The sequence below is a fragment of the Larimichthys crocea genome, chromosome XXI, assembly GCF_000972845.2.
Source record: "Larimichthys crocea isolate SSNF chromosome XXI, L_crocea_2.0, whole genome shotgun sequence".
Classification (NCBI taxonomy): domain Eukaryota; kingdom Metazoa; phylum Chordata; class Actinopteri; family Sciaenidae; genus Larimichthys; species Larimichthys crocea.
In genome coordinates, this window is record NC_040031.1 from 18,992,601 (window position 1) to 19,007,177 (window position 14,577).

Below are 14,577 nucleotides of genomic sequence, written 5' to 3' on the forward strand. Positions count from 1 at the left end.
GGGGTTTTTTCAGTAGCCTAAAAAAATAGGAGAGACATCGTCATGATCCACAAGAGTCTGCCAGTATGGAGCTGTCTGGCAAATGAAAACAATGGTTATATTTGGAAATTAAGTATGATGCATAACAAATTTGCCCTAAATGTGGTTTAGATCGCTAAGTAAAAGCATGTGTGTGTTTGTGCGTGTGTGAACATCATATGGTTGGTAATGTTTCGGGCTGTTTATGGCTCCTAACAGGGGGTTGGTCTCTAATTATCCTGGTTACAGAGGCATGGCCAACAGACTGCAGGCCACACACACTTCGCAGGACGTGCACTGACCTGTCTCATGTTCGTCTGCTTGTCAGTCCAACACACACAGACACTTGCACAAACACACACCTACATAAACACACTAAAAAAAACCTCAATACTTGACGTGAGCAGTGACTCAACTCACCTTCTGTCCAGGGTGCTTTAAATCCAAACTTTATTTAGTGGCCTATAGGATAAGATGACAAAATGTTGTTTCTCATAAGCAAATGTTTTGTTGCTTTTGTAACATATTTTCACAGTTTCTTAGTGTTCTTACTCTGTTTAAGGCTCATTATTTTATTTATTCCCGTAAAAGGATCTAAAACTCATTACAGTTTATTTTGAATACAAAAAAGTGATATTTTAATTCAAAACAATGTAATTATCTCTATTCTTTTGCTTTTCTGGAGCTTGTTTTAATTTCCTGGAGTTTTGTCTCCCCTTACAGGAAATGTTTTTTGAGCTTCCTTGCACTAATATCACATTTAGTGTAAGCAACAGGGAACTGTGTTACTTGTGACAGCAAAGAGCAGCAATGAGCCTTAAGTGTGGACTTACTCTATAATGAAATTATACTTAACATATGCAAATGCTACAGGACTGTATACAGTATCTGATTTGGCCTCTCCTCTGAGCTTTCTCACCACGACCACAATTCATTAGTAATTGACCGCAGCAGCCTCACTCATTAAACATTAACAGGCTACTGGTGAATAATTGATTAATGATATGAGGCGATCTGCAGCAGCATTCTGACAATAAGAGTGCATGGATGAGAGGAACGAGAGGCAGAATCATTGTAATGTTACGCAAAGGCCCTGACACACACACACACACACACACACACACACACACACACACACACACACACACACACACACACACACACACACACACACACACACAGACAGGATCACTCACTCACTCACTCACTCACTCACTCACTCACTCACTCACTCACTCACTCACTCACTCACTCACTCACTCACAAACAATTCAAATAACTCACTGGTCAAGTGCATTTATACATTTGTAAACATACTGTACAATACATAATCATTTGAATGTAATTTTGGCCTCTGGAGTCAGAGACGTATTGACTTGTAACCTTATTTGGAACGAGTAGAAAAAGAATGTTACCACCTTTGTGCTCCTAAAGATTTCTATCAATCTTAGTTTTAGAGCTAGTGTCAGTTTTTTTTTTTTTCACTTGGTTGATGCTGTATCTCATTTTAGACAGAAGCCTAAACCAATTTCTTTGAGCAAACACTCTGCAGTTTGTCAGTCCCAACAGGTACTCATGGAGTGTTTCTGTGATTATTTCAGCTCCAATATTACAGTCCTACTTGCAGCATTTTGTTTGTGTGTGTGTTCTTGTGAAAAATTGTTCATGTGTTGCAAGGTTGTGCCCAAGATAGAAAAAAAGGGGGATGATGGAGGGCATCCTCCACTATTTAGAATTACAAAATTTCTGACCTGATGCCCCATATTGCCAAGGCAATTTAATTTATCAGTGCCATGCAAACTGTTACTCAACTGTACTACAAAAATAAAACCATATTTTGTTGATGGTTAAGGTTTTGGTTAGGTAAAAATACTTTTTTGTGGAATTTATTGAGGACCTTGTCATATCTAAGAATGAACTTCTCAGTTATAGTGAACAGATACCAACATTGAATGTTGGTATGGAACAGGAAGTCTCCTATGCCGAAGGCCAATGTTGTGTTAACACAAAACTCTCTCTTACAAAAAGAGATCTGACAGAGGTCTTGTCTGGCCAGTGGATCTAAACCCACAATGACAATGTCTTTATAAAAGAAGATTTTTGTTTAATGTTTAAAAGACATGGCTGATGATTTTGGTGGGTGTGACGTACGGAAAAATGCATTAAATCACAGGAATACGAGGAATGTACTCTTTTGAAGTGCGTAATAGTTTAGGTGGATATAATTAGATTTTCCAGTGGCAGGACCAGCTTTAAATACACAAATGGCAAAGACACAAAGTACACACACTATAAGTGTCTTTTAAGAGCGTTCTGCGTATTTAGGAACAGGTTCAATCTGTGCTTGGTATCAAATGGGCCAATTTTAATTACATTACCTCGATTGATTTTGGCCGTAAAAAGCCTTCAAGCATCCTTAGTGATGGGAAATTTCTCATTGAAAGTGGTTAGACAGAGTTTCATTAAAGTTATCTGTCATTAAGTTGATTGGACATTCAAAAAAGACAAGGCTCAAGTGTGAGAAGAATGCAAATGAAGTTTAAACTCTACTGACTGATTTAGTATGCAGTATGATAAACGGAGTTGAATAGTCACTGTCACTGTTATGTCTTCTCATATAGTCTGGTTTCGTGCAAGTTGTTGACATGACAATTCATGATCAGCTATACTGAAAGCATATACATTCTTTTCCATGTTGAAGTTGCATCTGAAACATACACACAGGATGCAGTGTATATATTGAAACACAGACTCACCCACACACACACACAGGAACACCTATAAAGAAGCACACAGGCACACATATATAGACACACAGATGCACTCATGCTCACACACTAGTTATGCTGACACTCACGGAGTGAAAATTAGGATAATGACAGTCATCTAGCAGCGAAAATAAGAGCTAGATGGCTCCTTACTGGAGTCAGGCTGAGAGAGCACGAGGCTCATCAGAGAGAAAATAGAGTGAGCTATGTCCACTGTCATCGCTGATGAAACTCACCAGGACTTGGCAGGGGCCAGTCACAGAGGTGCAGGATGATGAATAGGGGGCAGGATCACCCCTTTAAATCAACTAACGGTCTGTATATGTGTTTGTATGGCTGTGCTCATACAAGTGTGTCTTGACACTAGATTTTAGGAGGCAGACCACTTCATTATCACAAGCTTTAATATTTAATTTTACGATCTGATAAGAGATGATGTTTCATTAATGAGGTGATCCATCCATGGATATCAAGAGTCATCCAAACCAATGCAGCACTGCGATCTTGAAACTTCTACATATCCTGTTGTATGTTCTGGTTTATTCAGAGATGCAAGCATGTTGTTTTCTGCTCTTCCAAGTGTATTTTTAGCTCATCTCTTAATCAGTATTATCTATCTTGAGATTTTGTTATCTGTTTTTGCATGTATGCTTTAAATAGAACAGAAATAATTTCATCCCTGTCCATTAATCTCCCATTTGGTTAATTATCACAGTTGCTAATTACAAACCTCTCAACTGAAGTAGACCTCCTCTGCCTGTTCCTTTCTCCTATTCTTCCTCTCCGTTCCCTCTTTGCTGTGTTGCCTTTCGCCACATGGCAACAAGACAGTTGCACAGAAAACTTTAAATAAAGAGGAAGTTTAACTATGACAAATTGATTAAAAATGTCTTGGAACATGCCCAAAACTCAAGAGATCTTTAGTCCTGAGTAGACAGTGACATTGGATGAATCCGTAGCTCTGCCATTAGATTACCCGCCCCCCTCCTCCTTTTTTTTTTTTTGTAAGTGGGTGCCTCAGATGAAGCTGGCTATGTATCCCCGGCCGTCATGTTGCTATTTCTGCCCATGCCAGTCGCTCCAGGATGGCTGCTATGAGAGGGGTGCTTTGAAGAGCTGTCCAGGTGAGAGCTTGGCAATGGCAAAGCTTTTTCTGCTCTTTCACAACACAGAGTGCCCGTCAGAGACTCAAATTGCCCTGTGGTGTAATGGATAATACTCAAATCCACACTAAAATCACACATGGACACACACACGCACAGACACATTTACAAGAACTCAGCCTAGAACTTGCCCACCAGTACTATGCACGAAGCATATGTGCGCACATTTATTCCCGGTTCTCTCAAACACACACACACATGTATACACCCTCAGTTTCTTTGCATATTAAAACAGAATGTTGGACTAAACAAAGAAGCGGAAGACAATTGCTTTGGCATGAAACCTTCCCATGGTATCATTTCAAACACATTGAAAAAAAAACTTAAGTGCTTTAGCTGTTTATTTTTCTCTCTGGACTTCAGCTCTTCTCTCAGTCCACCTCTTTTTTGTTTCCTCTTCGCATCCTCCGTTAATTTCACCTCCCCTCTTCTAATCAGTAAAAACATAGCCAGACTACAGATGAGACCATATGTGCCTGTGTGTGTACGTGTAATTACGTGTGTCTAATTATGTGTGCTGTTCTATTCGTAGACGCTGTGAAGAGGCAATGGTGGGGTACTGAAAAGTGAACTCATCACTTGACAGATCCTCAGAGGTGCTCCCGAAATGCACTAAATGTTGATTCCAAGAGCTGCTGCTTTTCTGCTCTCTTCTCTCTTCTTCCGAATGCCTCAAAGGACAGATCCTTTGTGGACTGACATTACCTCACAGGGCCATGCTGTGTTTTTCTTCGTAAGGAGAGGACCTCAGCCACTTGGTAAAATCTAACTGGACCATTTTTTTGCCTCCGTTTTATATGAGCTCAGAGTCAATAAAGTTATTCTGAGGTTATTGGAGGTATTGGGTCTCTACAACACATCCAATGTGCTATAAAATCTTTTATTTTTGATGGTTTGTGCTTCGCCAAACTTTTAAAGCCACGAAGTAAAGTGTGGCTATTTATCTGGGTGAGCTTGGGCCTTACATTGTGATGAAGTGAGCAGTTGGCCAGGGAGGGAAATAAAATGTATCATCATCTTTTGTTTGCATGGACAATTTCTATGTAGTATGGAAATATGCCATGAACACTAACAACTTTTTTTATATTACCCCGATGCCCTCAACATCTAGTCGTCAAGAGTAGGATAAGATATGAGTGCCAAGCCAAGTGTGTCCTGAAAGACAGTCCAATGCATTAATTTATATATCTCATTGATAGGCACATATAGGATATCACAGGCATGTAAGCACACAATATATATATATGCCAGGACATCAACTTTCAAACATAAATATGTAAAAGCAATAAAACCTTTCAAGTGTTCCGCATGCATGCCATAACATCTTGTATGTACACACATACAAACACAAACAGATTGCCAAGTGAACCAAAGTTACATTGGTAATAAATCATTTCCTGCTCACATAATCTCACAGATGACAAAGTACATATAGCTCAGAATGTATTTTATTCATGAAAGTGTGTGTGTCTGTGTACACACATTTTGCTCGACCTTTTTTTTTTTTCATTTCCGACGTGTGTCTGTGTGTGTGTGTGTATTGCATGTGGGCTGAAAGGATATGTGTAAACTGTGTCATAGAGCCTTGGGGGTATAATTTCAAATCGCAGCCTTAAGGTGGCCTCCTCACTGATCAAGTTAAACAAGCCAGTTACTGTGGTGCACCAGGTGAGCCAGTGTGAATAGATGATATCACAATTTATTGGCTGCCAGGCGTGAATGTTGAATAGATGGTTATGTTTGAACCAGTGACCTTAAAAAGTACCGTTATTTACTTATGGGACTGAAGGTTTTACCAATGTCTGCCGAAAGAACACACAAGTTTGTTTTGGAGGAACTAAATGAATTATTTTATGTCTTGATGAACCCAAAAATGTTTTGTTGCTGTAAGGAGAAATGGAATTATTGCTGTTCATCTTTAAATAAATATAGAAATATATATATATGTAAGGAAAAAAAAACAAAAGAAAAAAAGCTTTTTTGTATGATTGATTTTTAAAATCCAGAATTCACACATTTATTCATATTATATATGCATGAATGTATATTAATAAACAAAACCAATTCTTTAAAACCTAAACAAATAATGAGCCATATGTAGTCTGTTTTATGGGCTGACATATGGTACTTGGTGCTCCTTCTTCTTTTTATTTGTCCTCCTCCTTTACCTTGTGCAGTCAAAGTAGCAAGTGGACGATTTGTGGCTCAAGCTGCGCTGGGGCATGAATGTGTTTTTCATGCTGGCGCACAGTTTGTAGCAGCAGATCCGAAGTCAGTTTCATGTCTAAATTAGAGCGCTCAGTAGCAACACATTGTAAATGAGTCTTAATGAGTTTCCCAGCCTTTATTTTCTGCACTGTTAGACAGCCCTATGGCAGCAGTGAGATGTCAGCCGCTCCTGCTGGGGCTAATATCCTCCAACCACCATGATGACACTGCCACCAGTCATTCACATACACACAGGTAATTGCATGCTCCAGGCATATATATATTTTTGTGTAAGCCTGTGTGTGTGGCAGCTTGCTGTGTTCACTAGGAGATACTGAAGGAGAGTGTAAAGCAAAGAGGAATTAAATAGTTATTTCGGGTAACTATTGACAAACAACAACAACACATGAATTGTACTTTAACAGTGTGACTATGCGCCTTCATATGTGTTTCATACCTGTCTGGAACCTGCCTGGGACATACATTTGTGGCACAACTCATGTTAATGAGATAGCATTTTAAACATAGTCATAAGGTGTCTCAAGGAAGATGCACATGTGTTAAAGTGGAACAACCTTTTTTAGTGTGTATGGTGTGTGTGTGCGCGTGCAGCAGTAATCATCTCATGACTCATCTGAATAATAAATCTCGCTTTTAGACTTCCATGCGAAGCACCTAAAATCCCCATGTACGCTGATAAATAGAAAAACAAAAATCATTCTCATTTTTGAATTTTTATCAAACTGCTGGCAGCATCTGCCACAAAGACTTAGAGATCTGTTAGTTGAGTATGTGGGGCAGCATACATTAATCATAATAATATTGAGTGAAGTGACAGATACTCATATCAGCATTTACATAAACAAGTGGAACAGGGTATGAATCCAAATGATGTACCATAAAGTATGGATGATGTCAGACAAGAATTGTACCACAAAAGCTGAAGAACACAAGTTTGTAGGTGACGGGCAATCCAAGGAGCAGGGATTGTAACCCAGAATAAGCCTGATAACAGAACACAGCAGTCACCTTGTCTTCTGCAGGTCAATCTGACAACTCTAATTGCCTGTATCTGAGGATACTCATCTTCTGATGTTTTTTTTGTGTGTAAAAAAAGGATTTCTCCCATCTGTGGATTTAACATGTCTGTATTCAAAGGGCAGGAGCTGATCTATGAATAGAGTGCTGTTGTAAAATGTTCGAGTGATGAGCGCCAATCTAATAAGGCTGCTACGGATATGATGAATAGAGCATCTCAACAACTATATGCACTGTAATCTGGCTGTGTTGCGTCACCTCTTGCAGCTAATCTTCTTATGAGGAAAAAAAGCAAGCAACAAGGACGCTGCTTAGCTGGGCAGAAAGGGAACAAATTCATAAAGAAATCTGACTCTGTGAGTTTGCCTGTCTGTCTTTGTCTGTTTTTTTCTCTTTCACTGTCTATCTGTGCTTGCAGAGCATTCACTTTATCCTTCTTGTTAGTCCCTCTTAGACTTTTATGTTGCTTTTTAGCCACACCGATGGCATGGCCCTGGGGATGGCAATTCTATCCCCCAGATAAAGAAGCCTTGAAGACGTTTGTGATCCCCTGACTCTTCTTGTAATGCTGCCATCAGGTTGACATTTTTGGCTTTGATTGAAATGTCTGAAATGTCCTCACAAGTGTATGGATGGATTGTCACCACATTTTGCAGCCATTATTTGCAGTCCTGTCAAGATGCTAACCCTAGATTTGCAAAACTCTCTTGAGATTCCTATCTATTGTTTCCGCTGATTTGAAGTTTGAAGCACGTCTGCTGTCATTTGAGGAGAAAACCTAAAGTTATGTTTGATAATTACAGGGGTCAGCAAATAAGTTTGACAATTTGAAAGTTTCTTATTGTAACTGCCCAGAAAATTGTTCCACCCTGTGGTTAAATCATGTAGGACAGTCTGAAACAGTAGAAAAGGAATCTTTTGAACTTTGTTCAGAAGCTCTCACTTCAGCTCAAAATACAGAATACCGAATACTGTACTTTCTTGCACTGATGTAGGCAAAATTGCTGAAGAGATAGTGATTCTGGCAACTGCTGCCACGAAAAAGATCTATTTCAACACCATGTTGAATATCACCTGATATCCAACCCACTGGCCACCAGTTGCTGACCACTGTGATCACGGAAGTCGACATGGGGTTTGTGGTGGATGAATGGATGAATGGACGTTCACCAAAAACACTGTGGTTTACAACCTTTGTTTTTTATTTTCAGTTTAATGTTACAGTTTCATTAAGTGTAGAACTACTTGATTAGCTTTTGTAAAATATCATGGTATGGGTTTTAAAATAATAATGACTTTTGGTTTCACATGAGACATGTACGGCAGCTTTCTGGCAGAAAGCTCTGAACATGTAGAAAGAATGGGTACCATCTAGACACGACCATTAATTGTTCCAAAACAATTAATCCTAATGACTTTGGTGATCCTGGCACTGTCCCTCTTTACTGCTATGTTAAACTAAGATGGTAAACCTGGTAATTATAGCTCTAATACATCAGCATCAGCAGCCTCTAGCATGGCTGGGAGAGGGTAAAGTATTTTTGCTACATTACAATTGTTCAAATGTCTGTGTTTGTGAGTTTGTGCATCTGTGTGCATGTGTGTGTATCTTGGAACGTATTGCCAATCAATAGGTCACAAGAGACTGTTATCTGTTTTCTCTTTTTTCTAACTTTCAGTAGTAAATCCCTCAGGAGAATGTTCACTATCATAGTATTACACATCGAGTTTCTCATTGTGTTTTCAGGCCACCCTTCATGTGAGGGTGTGCGTGTTTTTTTATTTGTGTGTGTGTGTGTGTACACGTGCATGTGTTTCTTCATGGCTTCAGGGGAAACAGGCAAACTGACGTCAATGTGCAGTCTGGATAGCATACACATGAAGCATCGATATTTGTCAGTGCAGAAGCAAAGATGCAGCTCGCAAGGTGTGAAGCGTAGATAAATCCTAAAATAACAGGAATCAAAAAAATAATAATGTTATCAATACATAAAGCTCTGTCCATCCTATTTCTCTAAGTCAACCAGGTGTTTAGATTGTATAAAGACACAAAAAACACTTTATGCATATATTTGCTATGTACATTTCTGACTGTACTCTTAGGCTGGCTTGAATCTTTTTGGCAGTGAATACATATATATTTTGTATGCTCACAGAAAATCACCACCTTGTCCTCCCTCTCTTCCCCACCTCTCCTTCACCTCTTCCTGCCTCTGCCCCAGCTCTTATTCTTCACTCCCACCTTTTTTCCTCCTCCTCCTCGCTGGGTACAGGGCAGGGTAGCAGAACTGTCTCGTCTTTGAGACGTGAGGAGTTTCATCTTCAGAAAGTGGAATCTAGATAGCATGTCTTGCTGTGCTTCTGGGATCTGTTCCTGTGCGTGTGCATGCAAGCGTGCATGTGTGCCCACATGTGTCTCATTCCAGAGGAAGATAAAACCCCTAAACCCCTGACATGGCCAAGTTCTGCTATGTAAAAAATAACAGGACCTGCAGAAACCCAGCTTTATGATTCTCACAAAATACAGTTAGATAAAGTCAAATCATCAAATACGTATGAGTCATAGTATAGAATGTCATCACCTCATTATATACAGATACATATACCTGCCCTATTACTGTGTTAGTTTTAGATTGATAACAGTGGACCTTATTCAGCTAGCAGCCATAAATCTAAAGATAGATAGATAGATAGATAGATAGATAGATAGATAGATAGATAGATAGATAGATAGATAGATAGATAGATAGATAGATAGATAGATAGATAGATATTGATTTAGATAGATTCATTTTTGACTTGGCTTCATTGGCCGGTGCCAGAAAACATGGTTTTGCTGTTCTTGTAAGCCCATCTTTCATTTTGTGCTCCTATTGATGAGCAGGAAAGTTAAATAAATCAAATGATACAAGCGTCCTGCAAACATCTCTCGGTGCTTTTTTATTCTGTGGATAACATGATGAATCAAACCCAGTGTTTGGCCTTGATTTTGTCTTTTCAAAAAAAGTATTCCTTTTGCTGCCCGTAATATAGAGCTCTCACACCCCTCATGTCTATGAATACAGTGCAGGAATGTCAGGGCTTCACTGAAATGTGTGTGTGTGTGTGTGTTATTGTATTTCTTGTATCTCTGCAGTGTTTTTCTTGTGGCTCTTTAGATGTGCTGTAAGAAAAATCTTTTCATAGGACCATGTGTTTGACCTCTACTCACCATTTCATCTTGTCAAACACATGATAACATTTTGCTTTAAAGCCTTCTCACCCACACAGTTTAGGTAGGGATTAATTCATTAAACTACATGTCTCCTGCAGAGACATACTTCCGAACAGGTGTAGCTTTTAGATAGGAGCTACTGTATTTCTGGGGGCTTGCATGCATGTCTCTTGCACATCTGTATCTTTGCATTTGTGCCTGTGCACATGTTCAGGGAATAGGTGATGTGTGTTTGAAGTGCAGAAGCACCAAGCCAAGTGTTGCGTGCTGTTGGATGGCTTTGTTGCCAGATGAAACAGAAAGAGAGAGAGAGAGAGAGAGAGAGAGAGAGAGAGAGAGAGAGAGATGGAGCATGGAGCTGATCTTAAGTAACCCTCCTACAGTGTCTCACACTTTGAATTTAACAAGAATTTAACTGAAGAGTTTAACTTTCCTGATTGTCACTGCCTAAGCTTCTGCTGAACACTCGAGCTGTGTCAAGGTAGAAGTAACAGCAACTTTTTGAGTGCTTTAACTTTGCAGTTTCAGATAAACAAAACTGTCTGAGTATGCCAGGCAAAAATATGCTTATAGAGGAATGCATATTTACAGTGTAGTCTCTAAATGATAAGAATAGTATATAATCTTTCTTTCACAGAGACGGCTTTCCTTGTCTTCTTGAGAGTGCATGAATTTTCGCGAATGCATAAATGCATGTGTGTAGGATACCATTTTGTCCACACGGAGCCATAAATAGTGTTACTAGACTTGCTTATTCCAGTGTGGTGGTGCAGTGAGCAGAAAGGTCACCATCTTCACACACCCAGACAGCTGAGAACGTGCAACAAAACTCAGTGTTTCATCACCATATTGCCATAAACATTCTAAATGTATCCTAATCCTCATCTATTAAGACATGTCAAAACATGTACAGCTACAGGAAGAAAGGTGTTACAAAATCCTGTTTCCAGCTCCAGCTCTCTCAACAGGATTTTATGCTTTAGTTTCTCAGAAATGAGTCATGCACTTTCTATAGTGTGAGTTTGTTAAAAAGGTTTCAGGTGAGGGAGAGATACTCTCATATTCAACTGATTTACTTTCCCCATGGTGGCATGCACTTTTGTGCACAGTGGGGCTCTTAACCTTGATCCATGATTGAGAGCTGACTTCACTCCACTGTGTCAGAACTAAAGGTGTGCACGAGCACTTTGTTTATCTAACCTAATTTTTTACCACATAATCTTCTCAGCATTGTGTTTGCATGCTTATTTGTAAGCCATTTAATTTCAAAAGTTCCAACAGAAATTTGCTTATTATATTAACCAATGTATCTTTTCTTTTAGTAGAAAGAAGTGTTTTTCAAAAGATAACACTGATTCTACACTATGCTAATGTTAATAATTTAGATATAATTTATGTTTGGCACACAATAACTTCAGGTATCTTGATTTGTAAAACTTTTTTTTGTTTGTTTGTGATTTAGCCAAAAGTTCAAGGAGTTGTAAGTTTAATTTTCATGTTATCTGACACTCAAACAACATCTGACATGTAAATTGATGACCTTTGATGACCTCCTAATTCTGAACCAGGCCAGCTCTGCTCATTTCCAGTCTTGGTGCAGAGCTAAACTAACCATTTCCTGGTGGTAACTTTATAATTCATTGCCATACAAATATATGAGAGGCATTTATCTTTTCATCTTGCTCTTCACGAGAACGCAATAAGCATAGTAGTTGTAGAGCATGGCCTCTGCAACTGCTGAGCATAACCACACCAACTATAGTTCTGGTGCCCCATCCTGGTGTTGCACAGCTAACTGAGCTAACAAGCTAAGAGCACTTATTTTCCGGTCCATCAAGAAACTGCAAATTACGGAAGAGCAGCCAGAAGACATCAGAGGTCAGAGGTTGACATAGTCATTGGTGTGTAAACATAAAGCATTACACACTTCTCATACCTTGGGTCCAGAGTTACACAATGCAAGAACAGGCATACAGGGCAAAGAATGAGAATGACAGAGGTACCATCCTATTAAAAGTAATTGTATTATCAATATGGTTTTAAATCAGTTTCATAATGTTATCAGAGACTGTATGGCCAATGGTAGAATTTAAAGTGCAGGACTTCCTTTCTGTACATTATTATGATTTTTTCATTTTACATATAATGTGTAATGAATGTGTTGATAATAAATGAACATTGGAGTGAAGATTCATTCTTTCAAACTATGCATGTCCCTAACCCATTGTTGCTGTGTTACCTGCAATATCTTGTTTATCCTGGCACACTTCTGCACACTTTCGACTGCCGTAAGGTGTGGCCCACTGATTTGACTACCATATACACAGTATGTATGCTCTATTTTGAGTTTGTACTGTGCTGGTGCTGGTGCTGGTGTGACACACACACACACACACACACGCACACATGCACGCACACACACACACACACACACATAAAAGGAGCCTGCTTTAAAAGGTAATAGAGTTGCTTTATCAGCCTCTCTCCTCTGGTTTTTGTAGTTTCCTTCAGTCGGGTGGTTGCTAACATGTGGACAGCTACATGGGGAGGATGAGGTGGATGGATAAACCCACTGGTTTATCACTCTCAGCATGTGGCCCTGTCTTAGGCAGCCTGTGAGGGAATTCAAATCGACAACGCTCTGGTGCTGGCTCTGACTCTGGGTTTCTATTGTTAGACCCGAAGAGATTAGGGTACCTTTCTTTTCTCTTCTTCATTCTCCTGACTGCATTTTCCTAGTTTCTCCTCTCTGCTCATAAAAGGCTGTTAAATTATATGGCTCAAACGAAGAAGCTGGAGTACCCCTGTGTTGGCCAGAGAACAGCCCCAAATGTATCAATGTTATATTATATAAATATAAGAATTATAATGAAATACAGGAACATTCAAGAAACCCAGCATTACTTTTATTCACTGTCATTTTACATGTTGGCATTCCCAAATGGCTCTTTACTTTATGTAGCTCCAGTTCTAGTTGTTACAGTACATAGATCTTCTACTACTGTTACAGTAAGTCCCAAAACCCAAGAAACAACAACAGATTTTATTTTATGAGTTCACTTTTGCATTTGCCATTCTTGTGCACATATTAAATTATGTTTTTCTACTAAACCCCCAAATCTTATTAACTTAACCTGCATTAACCAATTATTTGGCCACTTGGGGGCAGCAGAAACAAGCTGTACACAACATCAATGTACTGAATATTGTGAACATGTTAGCAAACAGCTGACTATTTACACATTCAGCTGACATGGAGCAAAATTAGCACTCAGTTGCGGATGCATTTACAGCCACCTGGGGAAAGTAAGTCAAATATTCACTCTTATTTTAGCTCTGTTTTGGTCTGCACCAACTCCTGAGGGAAACATGTGTTTCCTTAGCTACTAAATGCACTACGGTGGTCCTAACTTTGACTTTCTTCAATCTTGTGCTGGGTATATATAGTGGCTTTATCTGACCTTTTCTCTGGAAACCGTTCAGCTGACAATGATGCTGATGAAAATGAATCATGCAATGAAATACATGCCTACACAAGCATTCAAACTAAAACAATGAGCTAAAATGGGCTATAAAACTCCGTAGAGCAGAGAGGAACTGCAGAGTCGAGGTGATCTTTTTGTGAGTTTGTCACTATGAGCAATCATAGTAATTTGATTATTAGTCATTTCATCTATATCTAATTTAAAAATATTTATTAGAGCAGCTTGAAGGATTCACAATCATAAATGATGAAGGGATGAAATGTTGGTTGTCTTGTGTTTTCTGTTAACTCTTTTCTCCACTCCTCTCCTGATCAGAGGACGTTAAGGAGACTAAAGAAGACTTAAAATTCTGACCATGGTGAAGTAACAAGATGACTGATCAAACAAAGGTAAGGGGCTGTCACATCATTCATCACAGAAAACTACAGAAAGAGAAGATGGAAGGGTGCTGTGGCCTGAAGTCAAGACAACATCCCTACATGCATCCCAGACAATAAGAATACAGATAAATAATCTGCCCCAATAATCCTAACAGGTTGTTGCAAAATCCTCAGAAGCCTGATCTTCAGTAATTTATGATAACCTTGATTCTAACATGAGTGTAATACAAGAGCTATCCAGGAATTATTCTTTTTTTTTTTGACAGATATGGGAAAAGAATGTAATGATAAGGTCAGGCAGCA